This window comes from Rhagoletis pomonella, unplaced genomic scaffold, assembly GCF_013731165.1.
Source record: "Rhagoletis pomonella isolate Grant_MI unplaced genomic scaffold, Rhpom_1.0 Rhpom_scaffold_00006, whole genome shotgun sequence".
NCBI classification, from domain to species: Eukaryota; Metazoa; Arthropoda; class Insecta; order Diptera; family Tephritidae; genus Rhagoletis; species Rhagoletis pomonella.
In genome coordinates, this window is record NW_023458560.1 from 62,163,382 (window position 1) to 62,176,992 (window position 13,611).

Genomic DNA, 13,611 nt, shown 5'->3' on the forward strand with positions numbered 1-13,611 from the left:
GTTTGTTTTGGCGGAGGATGTGAGAAAGACGGAGACAACTTATGTTTTACATTTATGTGTTTATTTTTTTCATGCATATGAACAAAAGATTGGAAAACATTTATTCTTGCCCGATAATAACAAAATGTATGCATATTCATGTATAAATGCATAGATTTAAATTAAACTTATGCCATCTTTATATAATAAACATTGGTTTTGTAATAAAGCCGCCGTATACACTATCCTTCAAAACTCCCAACACACCATTTTTAGCACTTTAAATATGTAAATTTCCAGATGAAAACAAAACATAAGTACACTCATATATAAATGCATAGATTTCTTATTAAACTAATGCATTTTTATATAAAAGTACACTGGTTTTGTTTAAAATAATGATCACTTTCTATCCACAGACGCCAACAATCGGCACTTGTTGACAAACACTTGGCACTTACAAACACTTTTTATTATTGATAACAACACTTTCACAATAAGGCACGTCAGTATCTTACACATTCACTAAATATTTTATATTTTGCACCTCCATTTATGTATTTTCTAAATTAAAATACATTTTTTCAATCACTTGTGCAAAATAATCACCGACATTCACATTTGCCGCTTTTCTTCTGTTTTGTTTGCTTCTTCCGCATTCGAGGCGAAAATCAAAAATCTGCCGCGGACAGAGTTAAGCTGAAATTAGTCGAGAACGCAGAACGTATACTTAAACGCAGTCTGTGTACGCAGAATTTTGTCGATTACTGGAGCCCTCAGTGTTGCTTACTACACTGTTGCCACTCATCAATGCCTTTTCATAAACTTACCCTTTCAACTACAATTTTTGTGCTATAATAGATTTTAGCTAAATATAAACTACTTAGTTTTCAACAAAAACCTTATTCAATAGTAAATTTCAAATAGTTTAAACATATTTTGAGTAGGAACTTATATCTTTTTTACCATCTGTAAAACTGACGAAGTGGCAACCATCTAAAGAAGGAGAAATCAGCTGACACGGAAAAAATCTAAATTCCGCAGATTTCTGCGCTACGGGCTACAACTACAGAAAAATTCTGCTGTGTTGAGTTTTCATTTACATGGCGCTTTGGTAAGACAGATCGTGTCAGCTGACTCGGGTTTACGTACCGGTAGGTTTACGTTCTTGACTAATTTCAGCTTTAAAGGGAGACGAACTCCTCATCTCAACCTTTCAGATACGGTCAAAATCGTCGCGGCACATTTTCAAAGTAACGAGTTGTCGCTTCTTATACATTTACGTTCTTTGGTATTTACAAGGAAATACCAGAGAAAAGATTTGTTGCCAAAAACGTGTGAATTTGCTAATTGATTTTTTTTTTTGGTTATGTTTTTTATTTTTCTTAGGGTTCGTTCGGAAACGTCAAACTGTTGGGGGTATTCACCAATGAATATAATAAAAACCAAAGATGGTGGCGGGTTTCACGGATGAATGCAATATAAAAGTTGTTTGATATGTTTAATTGCACACGATTCGACGTGTACAAGAAAATAAAAAGCGTGTTAACGGGGGGCGCGATAAAAATTCTCCTTTAAGAAGGCAACTTGGCAGTTTATGAAAAATGTTTATTTCTTCGAAGTTTTATCACTTTTATTTTATTTTTAAGCAAATGTGGGTCAACCACGAAAAACTTCAAGCCGATCCGGCTCGAAGGACCATGTTCGGGACGGGGTGATTTGGGGGCCGGGAATTCCTCTTGAATTCCGCGGCAAACTAGGGTCGAGGAGGTGCCGCATCCCTGAAGTCCTTCGAGGGTTGAATTTAACACACTTAAATTCGCTCAATAAAATTAAATAAAAACACTTCACTTTTTACTCGTATATATGTATATATATATGTAAGCGCCTAACGGCCACTTTATTATATATATATATATGTATATAAAAAAAATGCTGTAACAAAATGGTATATAAAATGATTAATATTAGAGGACCTTACTTGTGGATTGCTCGGAGTTCTCTTCCAAAGTGCCAGAGTGTTGGGCGATCGCAGAAGGCGAAACCTAACATCCGAGGCGGGTAACAGGACTCGAGAAAAAGGAACTCGAGTAACGAGTAGCTGTTCCCGCTTAGATCACAGCGACATCTACAAGTGAAATTCTCTACTTCATAAACATACTTAAGGTGAAGGGGGCTAGCGTAAACAACCACATTGTTGCATTCTACCGTACTTTTTAAAATTTTTAAAATCTTAAAACATTTGTGAAAAACTTTTATAATCTGAATATTTCTAATGTCGAAATCAAAACGAAATTTACTAAATAGCATTTTTAAAAAATGACAAATGAATTCATACACAAACAGACATTCTGCCATTGTTTCTTATAACTTGCTTCAAATAAATAGCCTTTATGTTATATGTACATTTATTTAAATAGATATCTCGTAAATATATATTTTTCCAATTTAGTGAGGTAGTTTCTATAATTTCTTTATCCCCGTGCTAGTAGTATAAAGTTAGTGACACTGCGCTTTATAACCAAAGAAAACACGACTATTGTCGCATGTGTAAACGAAAAGAGAGTGTGGGTCGTTCATGTAACAGAGTGCATAAACTTATAAGATTATCTGCTTGATAAAGTTATCGGTTTAGATGAATACCACTATTAATTAAAAACAAGTATAAAGTTAATTTGTACTATATATTTTGTACTCTATATTACAACTAAATATCAATTTGTGCTTCTTTCACAAAGTTTCACAATTCCTTGAGCATTGCTTCATCTTTTTTTAAAAAAATTTCATCAAACTCTACATTTCCTAACTGCATCAAACTTTGATCTTGTGCTAGCATATTTCCTGCAAGAAAAGATCGCGTGTGAATAATTGTCAACAGATTGACATTCCTCACATATATTGGACCTTAAAATTTTTACTTTATGTAGATACTCCTTATCATAAGTATGTCCTGTAAGAAGACGATTAATTAATTTGACATCTTTCACATCAAGCGATGACTTATAGTACCAAGGTCTGTGTGGTATGTCCGGAAAAAACTTGAAAAATGTTCTACCTTTATACTCAGACATCAGTCTGTACCTAGTGTTCCATTCATCTTTCAGAATGCTACTGATCTGTCTCAATGCTTCTTCCGGAGTAAGTAACACATTCAAAGGGGCACCCACTGACACCGCCCACTTAGCCAACTCATCAGCCACCTCATTCATTTCAATCCCAACATGCCCTGGGGTCCATACTATTTCACACTCTAAGCCACTATTATTGATACTGGAATGTATTCTTGCAACTATGTAGTTGTTGGAGTCGCATTTTTCCAACAACCTACACGACGTCAAACTATCCGTAAAAATTACAATTTTTTTAAATTTGTCCTCAACCGCTATGTCAACTGCTTTGACAATAGCCCACAACTCACTAAAAACTGATGAAGTCTTGAAATTAATACTCCAGAGTAATTTCTGTCTATGTGTCACATTGAACACTCCACACCCCATGGAGTCTTCCCCACCCGATGCATCCGTGGCAAAAATTGTATAACCTCTTTCCTTGTACCTGTGTACTAGACTACTATACTCTGCTTGATACTGCTCTTTAGAGAAGTTCGCTTTTTTACCCTCAAGCACATGTCTCACAATTCTCAGATGCTCACTTTTATGAAAACTAATTTCCGTGCTAATATTATTAAAAATCTCCTTGAATTGATAGTAGGTAGTCGAGTAGCTGGAGTTATTCTTTTTATTCCCTTTGATACAGTCAAAAACTTCCGGGTTTACAAATTTTAGTTTTATTAATTCACGGCAAGTTAGAAATTTTTCCCTTTCTCTAGGTTCAAATTCATTCGCTAGTACATATATATTGTGAGTCGGGGTAGAGGGGGTTAAACCCAAACACCTTCTCAAGGTCTTATTCTGAAAAGCTCTAATTTTTTGTTCCACAGACTTTGGAATGTCATGTACAGTGGTTCTCGCCACTTCAATTTTGGATCTAACTAAACTTTTGTACAGATTCACTGCAATATTAGGCATTACCCCAGCTTTAACTGTGGTAATCCAACTGATAAGCTTTACATTATTAGAAGCATTTTCAAGCAGTTTATTGTAATGTGCTTTTACAGACAAGGACGACGTCAGAGTACGACCTATAAACTTGATTTGTTTAACTTGCTCTATCGAATGACTGTTGACCTGCAAATTTATCTCCTTTTTGCAGTTTTTGCTAAAATGTATTACTTTAGTTTTTTGTAAATTAATTACAAGGTTCAGACTACTACATCTTCTTACAAACTCATTGACTTTCTGCTCCAGCTTGACAGTTAATCTCTTAAAATCCCAATCATGTATTAAGATAAGAAAATCATCAGCAAATTGAAATACATCAGTCCAATTATCCTCACATTCATGTAAAGATCTGGTATATACATTGAAAAGAAGTGGAGAAAGGCAGCTACCTTGTGGTAACCCGTTACCTACAGTAACTTCACTTTTCACAAGCCGTAATACCCTTTCCTGCAAGAAGGACCTAATCCAGTTTACATACTTGCTTTCAACCTTAAAACCCTTAAGCATATTAGACAAAGACAGCGTCGGCACACTGTTATACGCATTACTAATGTCCACAACAACTGCCACAACTTTTTGACCTCTATCCTTGTACACATGAATATTTTGTAAGATTTCATTTAAGCACATGGAGGCAGACCTCCCCTTACGATAAGCAAAACATCTATTTGGAAGCACACCCTTTTCAGCTAGGAAAGGGTCCAATCTGGCCTTGACCATCAAATTAACAGTTTTAAGAAGAACCGGTATTAACGAAATGGGTCTATAATTTTCATGATCACCAGGATCCTTACCACTCTTAAGAATGGGTATCACTTTAATGATACGCCACTCCTTTTCAACTTCCCCCCTCATAAAAGCGTCACTCAACGTATTTACCAGCATTTCCTTAGCGTCGTCAGAGAGCGCACGAATCATTTCGTACGTGATTCTATCATGACCCCCTGCCGATTTTTTTTTCTTACTTTTAAGTATGGAATTCAGCTCCACCAAGCTGAACCTTGGAACTGTCGTGTCAAAACACTCAGCATTTACATCACCCCTCACATCCTGACAATTCATTACTTGCCCTTTCAAATGCTGGAGAAATCTATCGTTCCATTCCTCCGGCCATTGTGACATGTCTGACTTTCTTGAGTTTCCTTTTAAGTTGTTTACGAATCTCCAGGCCTCCTTAGTATTTGGCTCCATATTCAGCCTCTGTACGCTTTCCATGAAGTTTTGATTCTTCGCTTTTTTCACTTCATTCTTCCATGTTTCCTCACACTTAAGAGCATAGTTAAAATTTTCCGGGGTCGGTGCAGAATAACATTTCTTTCTCGCCGCTTTGTATAATCTGAAAAATTTGTTTAAGTCCTCTCTCCACCATGCTTTTGGTGTTTTATCATTTAAAATCGTAGTGGCACTTTTAATCTCATTTTTTAGGGTCTGTGTAACGCAACCAACTGTGGGTTCAAACTTAACTTTATTTAAAGAGCTAAACAACTTTTTTTTTTGATAAAAAACTGACACCTTTGGTTTCTGTAAAATTCACATCCGTCACAATAGGATAGTGATGACTCCCCCCAATTTGAAATTTTAGCACCTCCCAATTAACTTGTGTGGACACATTAGTAAAAGTTAGGTCCAAAACCGAACCCCTTTTCATGTCATTAATCACTGGTCTGAAAGTGATGGCACCATTGTTCAGGCATTTAAAGGTTGAAGCATTTATGAAACTGGACAGCCATTTCCCTTTCGGGTTATCAACTGTATCCCCCCATACAACCGAACGAGCATTCAAATCGCCCATTACAAAAACATTATTAAAAGCTTCAAGAAAATTTAAAAGGTTTGTGATGAAATTCCTAAACTCAGTGAGATCCATTGACGGTTCACAATATACCGAGCAAATAACTAAATTTGTGATCAGATTAGTAGTTTGTACCACACAAACATCATGATCTGATAAATATCTCAATCTCTTTAACTTAATGGCTTTTCGGAGTGCTACCGCAGCTCCCCCATATCCATCAGCTCTTCTCTTTTCCACCAAATCAAAATTCAAAATATTCTTCCTACCATTTTCATCATCATGTGAGTAAACCTCACTGAGACACAAAATATCAAAATTATTACTGTTAGCAAAAAAATCTAAATTATTGGCATTCTTCTTTAACGATTGTACGTTATATTGTAGTATCTTCATTCTGATGATTAATTATTAACCCATCATCTTGACTCGTGTCACTATTCTCAAGGTTCAAAAAGTGCTGCTTTAACCGATCATTAAAGTGCACAAAAGCATTAACACCTGCAGGAAAATCTACCTTACGGAACGCATCTCTTGCAAACTTAGTCATTTCAGTAGTGATGTTCTCAATCTCAGACACAATATGTAAGTTTTGTCTGTTCAAGGCTATACCATTTTGTTGAGACGTAGTCCACACCCTCTTTTGAACTGCTTCTTTCGGTTGCACCTTCCTGACTGTATTTACCTTCCTTGCACCAGCATTCTTCAATTTACTTGCAAAGCTCATAGGAGTAAGAACAGCATTCGCCTCCCTGTCATTATCCCTCAAACCGGATTGCTGTGAACTAAGCTCTGGAAAATCTTCCACACTTAGTAAATCAAACCTGTTACTATGACCCTCCTTACACTCATTTAGAGCCTCCAGTCTTGATTTTCTCTTTAAGGTCATAATCTTAATAAGTCTATCCTCCTTCATCCAAACAGGGCAATGAGCCTTGTTGAACGAATTATGCGACTCATCACCGCATAAAATGCATTTGGTCGAAGTACAATTCCCCACACATCCATCATTTTTGCCACATTTCAGGCATCTTTTAGCTGACTTGCACACCTTCTGCGCAGCCTTCCGCACTTGAAGCACTGTATCACCATGGGATAAAAATGGTTATCTTCCAGTATTGTGTAATCCAAAACCACTTCTTTTGGAATACAATCCCCCAAAAAACCAATCTTCACCGACAGAGTTGGTATTCTATTGCTACTTTCTTTGCTTTCTCGCTTTGTGAGCCGCTGAACCGACATAACTTCAACCGCCGATCTCAATCCCTCCCTGATCTCTCTCTCGGAGTACTCAACCGGAATGTGTCTAATAACTCCAAAAGTCTCAACATAGTTCTTTGGAATGAATGTCTTAATTTTTACCGATTTTAAGACATCACTTTGTACACACCTATTCGCATATGAAGCATTAATAAAGTACACTTTGTACAACGTAACTCCTATAGCCCTTATCGTATCAATGCCCTCAATTCCCAAATCCTTAATCCTGCTCCACAAGTATAAACCGTTTCTTACTTTCTTGTTGTGCACCGTGTCACATAAGTTAGTATCAAACAGTACACATGCTAACCCTTTATGGCTTGCTGGGTATAAAACCATTTCTCTTTCTCCTTTTTCCTGTACCTATTCCCTTGTCCCTCATCCATTCCACAGCATATTCCTCAAAATCTATGTTAGAAGGATTGACGGAACCTAAAACCTTTGAGGACCCCCCCTTTTTGCAATCATTAGCATCCGTTTTAAATCTTTTATGTTTAAAATCCACCGGAGCCTCCACATGCTCCTCCTCAGTCTCCCCCAAATCATCAGCTTTTGACGCCATGGCGTCATCTACTCTACCTTCAACAACACGTTTCACTTTCCTTGCACGTATCAGCACAAATTAATTGAAACACAAAAAGCACAAAATCAAATAGCAAGATGCAGCTTACCGTTGGGCAAAGCCCCCAGCAATTCCACAAAAACTCCAAAAGATTCCGCAGTGGTCACAAGGAATCCGCAATCCAGAACAAAAATCAAACTTGCAATTAAACTCAGCACAAAACTAATTATTCAAAACTGATAATTAAAACTCAGCACAATTACACAATTACACTGAAACCGCAGCGCAGAGATCAACCAACCACCTTCTTCGCTTGCTCAAATGGAAGTGAGGGAGGCCTTTCACTCCGACAACATGGCTTCAGGGAGGGACACTCAACTATAGGAGAAATTGGCGAAGTAGTCGAGGCGGTACATAAGGCCGAAGAAGCCTGCCATCAGGTGCGGCCAATAGTGCTGCTAGTCACATTGGACGTCAAGAACGCCTTCAACTCGGCAAGATGGGACGACATGCTGGAGGCCTTGGAACGGTCATTCAAGGTTCCAACATACTTGCTAGATATGATCCGGGACTACCTCAGAGACCGTTGGCTTTTGTACGACACAATACAAGGTCAGAGAAAGAGACGTATAACCGGCGGAGCGGCACAGGGGTCTGTACTTGGCCCGGAACTCTAGAACGCCACGTATGACAGTCTGTTGCGCACGGAAAGACCGGAGAGCGCTTTCCTTGTCGCCTTCGCGGACGATTTGGCCGCCGTCATAACAGCAAGAAACCTCCAACTAGCACAGCTCAAGCTAAACCAGGTCATGCGCAACGTCAGTGGATGGATGAGCCATCACGGTCTGTAATTGGCTACAGCCAAAACAGAGATCGTGCTCCTCACCAGGAAACGGATCCCAACAATTATAAATATGATGGTCGGACCTCAACTCGTGACAACTTCTAGGTCTACAAAATACCTAGGGGTGAAGCTTGACAGCAAACTCACATTCTGGGAACACATCCATGGAGTATGTGAAAAAGCTGCGCAGAGCACGGTGGCTCTAAGCCGGCTGATGGCGAACATGGGCGGCCCGAAGCCATGCCGCAGGAAGCTTCTGATGACAGCAGTCCAGTCGGTGCTCCTGTACGGGGCAGAAATATGGGCCGACGCATTGAAAATCAAAAAATACCGGATTCAAATGTCTTCGGTCCAGCGCAGAGGGGCACTACGCATTGCTTCTGCATACCGTACAGTGTCCGCGGACGCGGTTCTAGTTATCTCTGGCTTCATGCCAATTGAGCTACTTGCTTACGAGCGAAAAGAGATTTACAATCTCAGTGCCGAGGTAGGTCGAGCAGCTGCCGCGGCAAGGGCGCCCGAGCAACTAATCCAGCAGTGGCAACAATACTGGAACGCGAGCACAAAAGGTCGATGGACGCACACCCTGATAGCAGACCTTCAAACATGGTTGAACAGACCGCATGGGGAAAACGATTTCTACCTGACGCAATTCCTCACCGGTCATGGTTACTTCCGAGAATATCTTCATAGAATGGGAAGGGTGGACTCACCGTTCTGTCACTACTGTGGAAACGTCGAAGATAACGTGTACCATACATTCTTCACCTGCGAACACTTCTTGATTTCGCGCAGAATGTTGGAAGAAAGATACGGAGACATAACTCCGAACAACATAATTGGGGTAATGATATCCAGTGCAGACAAGTGGGAAGCAATTGCGAGATACGTGAAATTCGTACTCCGCTGCAAACGAGAGGACGGATGTCTACTGAGGACACCCGAATGAAACGCCCCTACAAAAGAGCAGCCTCGAGGCTCTAGCAGCGCGCTCCTGCATCTGAATACATGCAGAATTGCGGTGCCAGATGCGGGATTCTTGCGCGGGCGGTGGGAGTTTGGGTTTGAGTGGGTAGCCCAACACGCTTCGGTGGGAGACCCACACTCGGGGAAGGTAGTATAGAGACTAGCGCCCCCGGCCAGTGCATAAAGCATTTCCCTCTCCAACGAAGAACAAAAAAATAATAATAATAATAATAATAATAAATTAATAAATAAAACACTGAAAATCGGGACTTAATCGGTACAAATATGAAAAATCGGGACACTTATACGTCCCGACTTTTAAAAAATATTCAGCGGGACAATTTTCTCAAAATCGGTACTGTCCCGCCAAAATCGGTACGAATGGTCACTGTACTTATAGAAAATAATAATTTGGTTTTTTGTTATTTTTTTGGCGTAATAATAATAATAATAATAATATTTTGGCGCTTACACTTTTGCTAAGTTGTTACGCAGCACCAGTGTGGTCGCCGGGGACTAGTAGGACGCAGTGGACGAAGCTACAGACTGTACAGAACACCGCACTCAGGACAGCGACAGGATAGAGCTTGCACGCTTCCTAGGGCTGCCGTTAGTGGAACTTGACGACAACGACTGAGATATCAACCGATCTGGTCGGGGTTGTTGTAGCCGCTACATCAACAACAACAACCTATAATTTTACGCCCCCTCTGAACGGCAAATGGATTTTATGAGAAGCTTTTTACGTGATCTAAGTTTAAACCTGCTCTGAAAAACTGGCCCTACTGGCCCTAGTCTGAGGAATAGTTGAAATTTCTGATCGCAGAATTCTTTAAAAAATTAAAAAATCTGTTTTTTTTGTATTTTTCAAAACAGCATTTTTATTCAAATATTTACTGTACTACTTGATAAAAACTACACAATAAATTCAATAAACAAAAAAAATATAATATGTAGTATTAATCATGATAAAAATATAGTAAGGTAGAACCGCTGAGAGCCACTTTTAAAATTCTTGACGTTTCCAAACAATAGGAGCGTTCCTTATCTCCCAGAAATAGTCAGAAAAAGTCCGAAGTAGTCAGATTTAGTCCAAAAAGCGTTCCTTAACTCGGAAATGACAGTAAAAATGAGAGAGCAACACTCGGTGAGAGTGACTCTCATCAGTCCGAAGTAGTCAGATTTAGTCAGAAGAATTTTTTCTGGCAAAATCCTGAAAAGTGTCAAACTCGACTGAATTTAAATTAACGGAAATTAAAGAATACGCAAAAAGTGAGAATAATCTAAAAAGTAAAAAAAGTTAATTCAAATTGGAAGGAGGTAAAAAATAATTGATATAGAAAGTGTTTATTGTGCTTGTGCTTGTGTGAAGGTGTTTTGTACATACATTTACATTCTTATTTGACGTTAGCTTTGTTGTTGCCATTCTTTGGACTAAAAATTTGGTTTTTTGCGTTCCTTTACTTTTCCTGTTATTCTCTTTTAGTGAGCCCATTTTGCTTACGCTCTGACATTTTGACACTTTTCAGATTTTAGTCCAAAAAGATAAGGAATGAACCTAATATAATTTTTAAATTTACTCACAAACTCACACACATATTTTCATTTTCAATTTCAAGCAACAACAATTTCGAACAATTTCAATTTTTTACCCAGCCAGCAAGAAAACGTACATTTTACGAACATTATGTTTTACGAGGGATTCTCGTATCGCCAAAAAGTTAGAGAAAAGCTCGTAAACGATAAAACAAAAAAATATAATAGAAAGAGGCTTTTAGTAATTTGTCAGCACAAGAAAAAATTTTAGTTTTGTTGACAATTTTTCTTCAATCACAATATTTTATAAGTAAGTAGTTTGTTAAATATTCAATTTAAGAGAATTATTAAGTATGTGATTTATTGGCAGACTGCTGCAAACGCAAAGGACGATCTACCACTTTCTTTTATAATTAAACTTGTAAGTAGCTACTACATATGTAATTCAAAAATACAAATTAATTTAACGAGTTTTGCAATTCTTTCAGAGGCTGCGCGGAGTAACACTAAAGGATTTAAACGTTTAATTCCCCTATCTCGTAAGTTTATAGTTATTTATTTTTTTAATTTGCTAGTTTATTAGGTCTTTGCAGTTATTGAACTTAATGTTTTATTGATAATATGGCTTCTCATTTAAAAAGGCGTGCGAAATCCGAAGCCTTATCCGTACTAGCGTCAATAAATGATTTATTAAAAAAAAATATTACAGATGAGGCAGGAAAACTTTTCTCGTGGAAGGGAACTGGTACCAAAAGCAGCGCTATTGGTTTGGCAACGACTGCGGCAATAAGAAGTACGGATAATAATATTATTTATTACCACTTTTTACTTAATTAAATTTTCCGATTTCCAATGGAGTTTAATCTTTCACTTTATTTTCTTAGGTGCTTTTCGCCAAAAATTTAACTCCGACGAAGAAGTTTTTATTTCCGTTTCAAAGAAGCACTTCCAATATGCACACGACCGGAAAAAAATTGGCAGCCTATCGGCAAAAAAGATAAAAAATAAATTCAGCTACTTTATAATATATATTAAACCCCTTATTTAATTGTTAATTTGTTAATAGATAGTTTGTTAATATTTATTTATCTGAAAATATCTTCACATATACAGTGCCGGGAAAAAATATTGGCACAGAGAATTTTTCGCCATGAATACAAAGTTTTTTATTCTGATTTCTTCTCTAATTGTTTTTTATAAAAATATAGTTAGTATGAAGTTCTACTTTCAAATCAGATTTTTTAGAAAAATTTTAAGTATGCAGTTTTATAGCCCATTTAATTTTAGTATAATAAAGTGCACGCTTGAATAGCTAGAAAACCTCTTTGTTTTTTGACAATTTCTTATACGCAGTTTCTTCCATACAAAAAAAAAATGCACATAATTTGCATGGAAGAAACTGCGTGAAAAAATTGCCAAAAATCAACGCGGTTTTCTGGCAACTTCAAGCTTGAACTATGTTATACTAAAATATATTGGGATATAAAACTGCATAATTAGAATTATTCTCAAAAATCTGATTTGAAAGTAGGTCTTCATACTAACTATATTTAAAAAAAAATGTGCGAAAAGAAATTCAAGTAATAAACTTTGCATACATTGTGAAAAATTCTCTGTGTCAATACTTTGATCCGGCACTATAAATATTTATTAATTATAATTCCATTCAATAAAAGAACTACAGTAATTTGAATTAATTAATTGCCTTTATTTTTAGCATTCAAAAACAGTAGATAAAGCAGTGTAGAAAAACGCTTTTTTAACGTAAATTAATCGTTTACGAGACTCGTTTACAATTAAAAAACGGACGTAAAAACATTCGCATACGAATGCTTTTTCGATCCGTTTACGACTGTTCGTAGGCGATGCACAATTTAAAGCGAAAAAGTGCTCGAAAAAGAGTCGTAAACGGCTATCATAAACGATTTTTAATCCGGTTTTTCTTCGAGAAAATATCCAATTACGAGCTTGTTTACGATGATTTTGCTGGCTGGGTTACGAGGGATTCTCGTATCGCCAAAAAGTTAGAGAAAAGCTCGTAAAAAAATATTATGGAAAGAGGCTTGCAGTAATTTGTCAGCACAAGAAAAAAATTTTAGTTTTGTTGAAAATTTTTCTTCAATCACAATATTTTATAAGTAAGTAGTTTGTTAAATATTCAATTTAAGTAAATTATTAAGTATGTAATTTACTGGCAGACTGGTGCAAATGCAAAGGACGATCTACCACTTTCTTTTATAATTAAACTTCTTGTAAGTAGCTACTACATATGTAATTCAAAAATACAAATTAATTTAACGAGTTTGGCAATTCTTTCACAGGCTGCGCGGAGCAATACTAAAGGATTTAAATATTTTAAATGTAGATAAATATTTAAGAACGTGCTGGTGGAAAATTATTATAGATGAGGTAACAGGACTTTTCACGTGGAAGGGAACTGGTACCAAAAGCAGAGCTATTGGTTTGGCAACGACTGCGGCAATAAGAAGTACGGATATTAATATTTTTTACCACTTTTTACTTAATTAAATTTTCCGATTTCCAATGGAGTTTAATCTTTCACTTTATTTTCTTAGGTGCTTTTCGTCAAAAATTTAACTCCGACGAAGAA

General features: G+C 37.1%; 1 pseudogene; it reads right to left on the reverse strand.

Moving 5' to 3' along the window:
• Positions 1-4,958, reverse strand: part of LOC118742021 — a 13,083-nt pseudogene extending 8,125 nt beyond the window's left edge.
• Between the last annotated feature and the right edge of the window lie 8,653 nt (positions 4,959-13,611).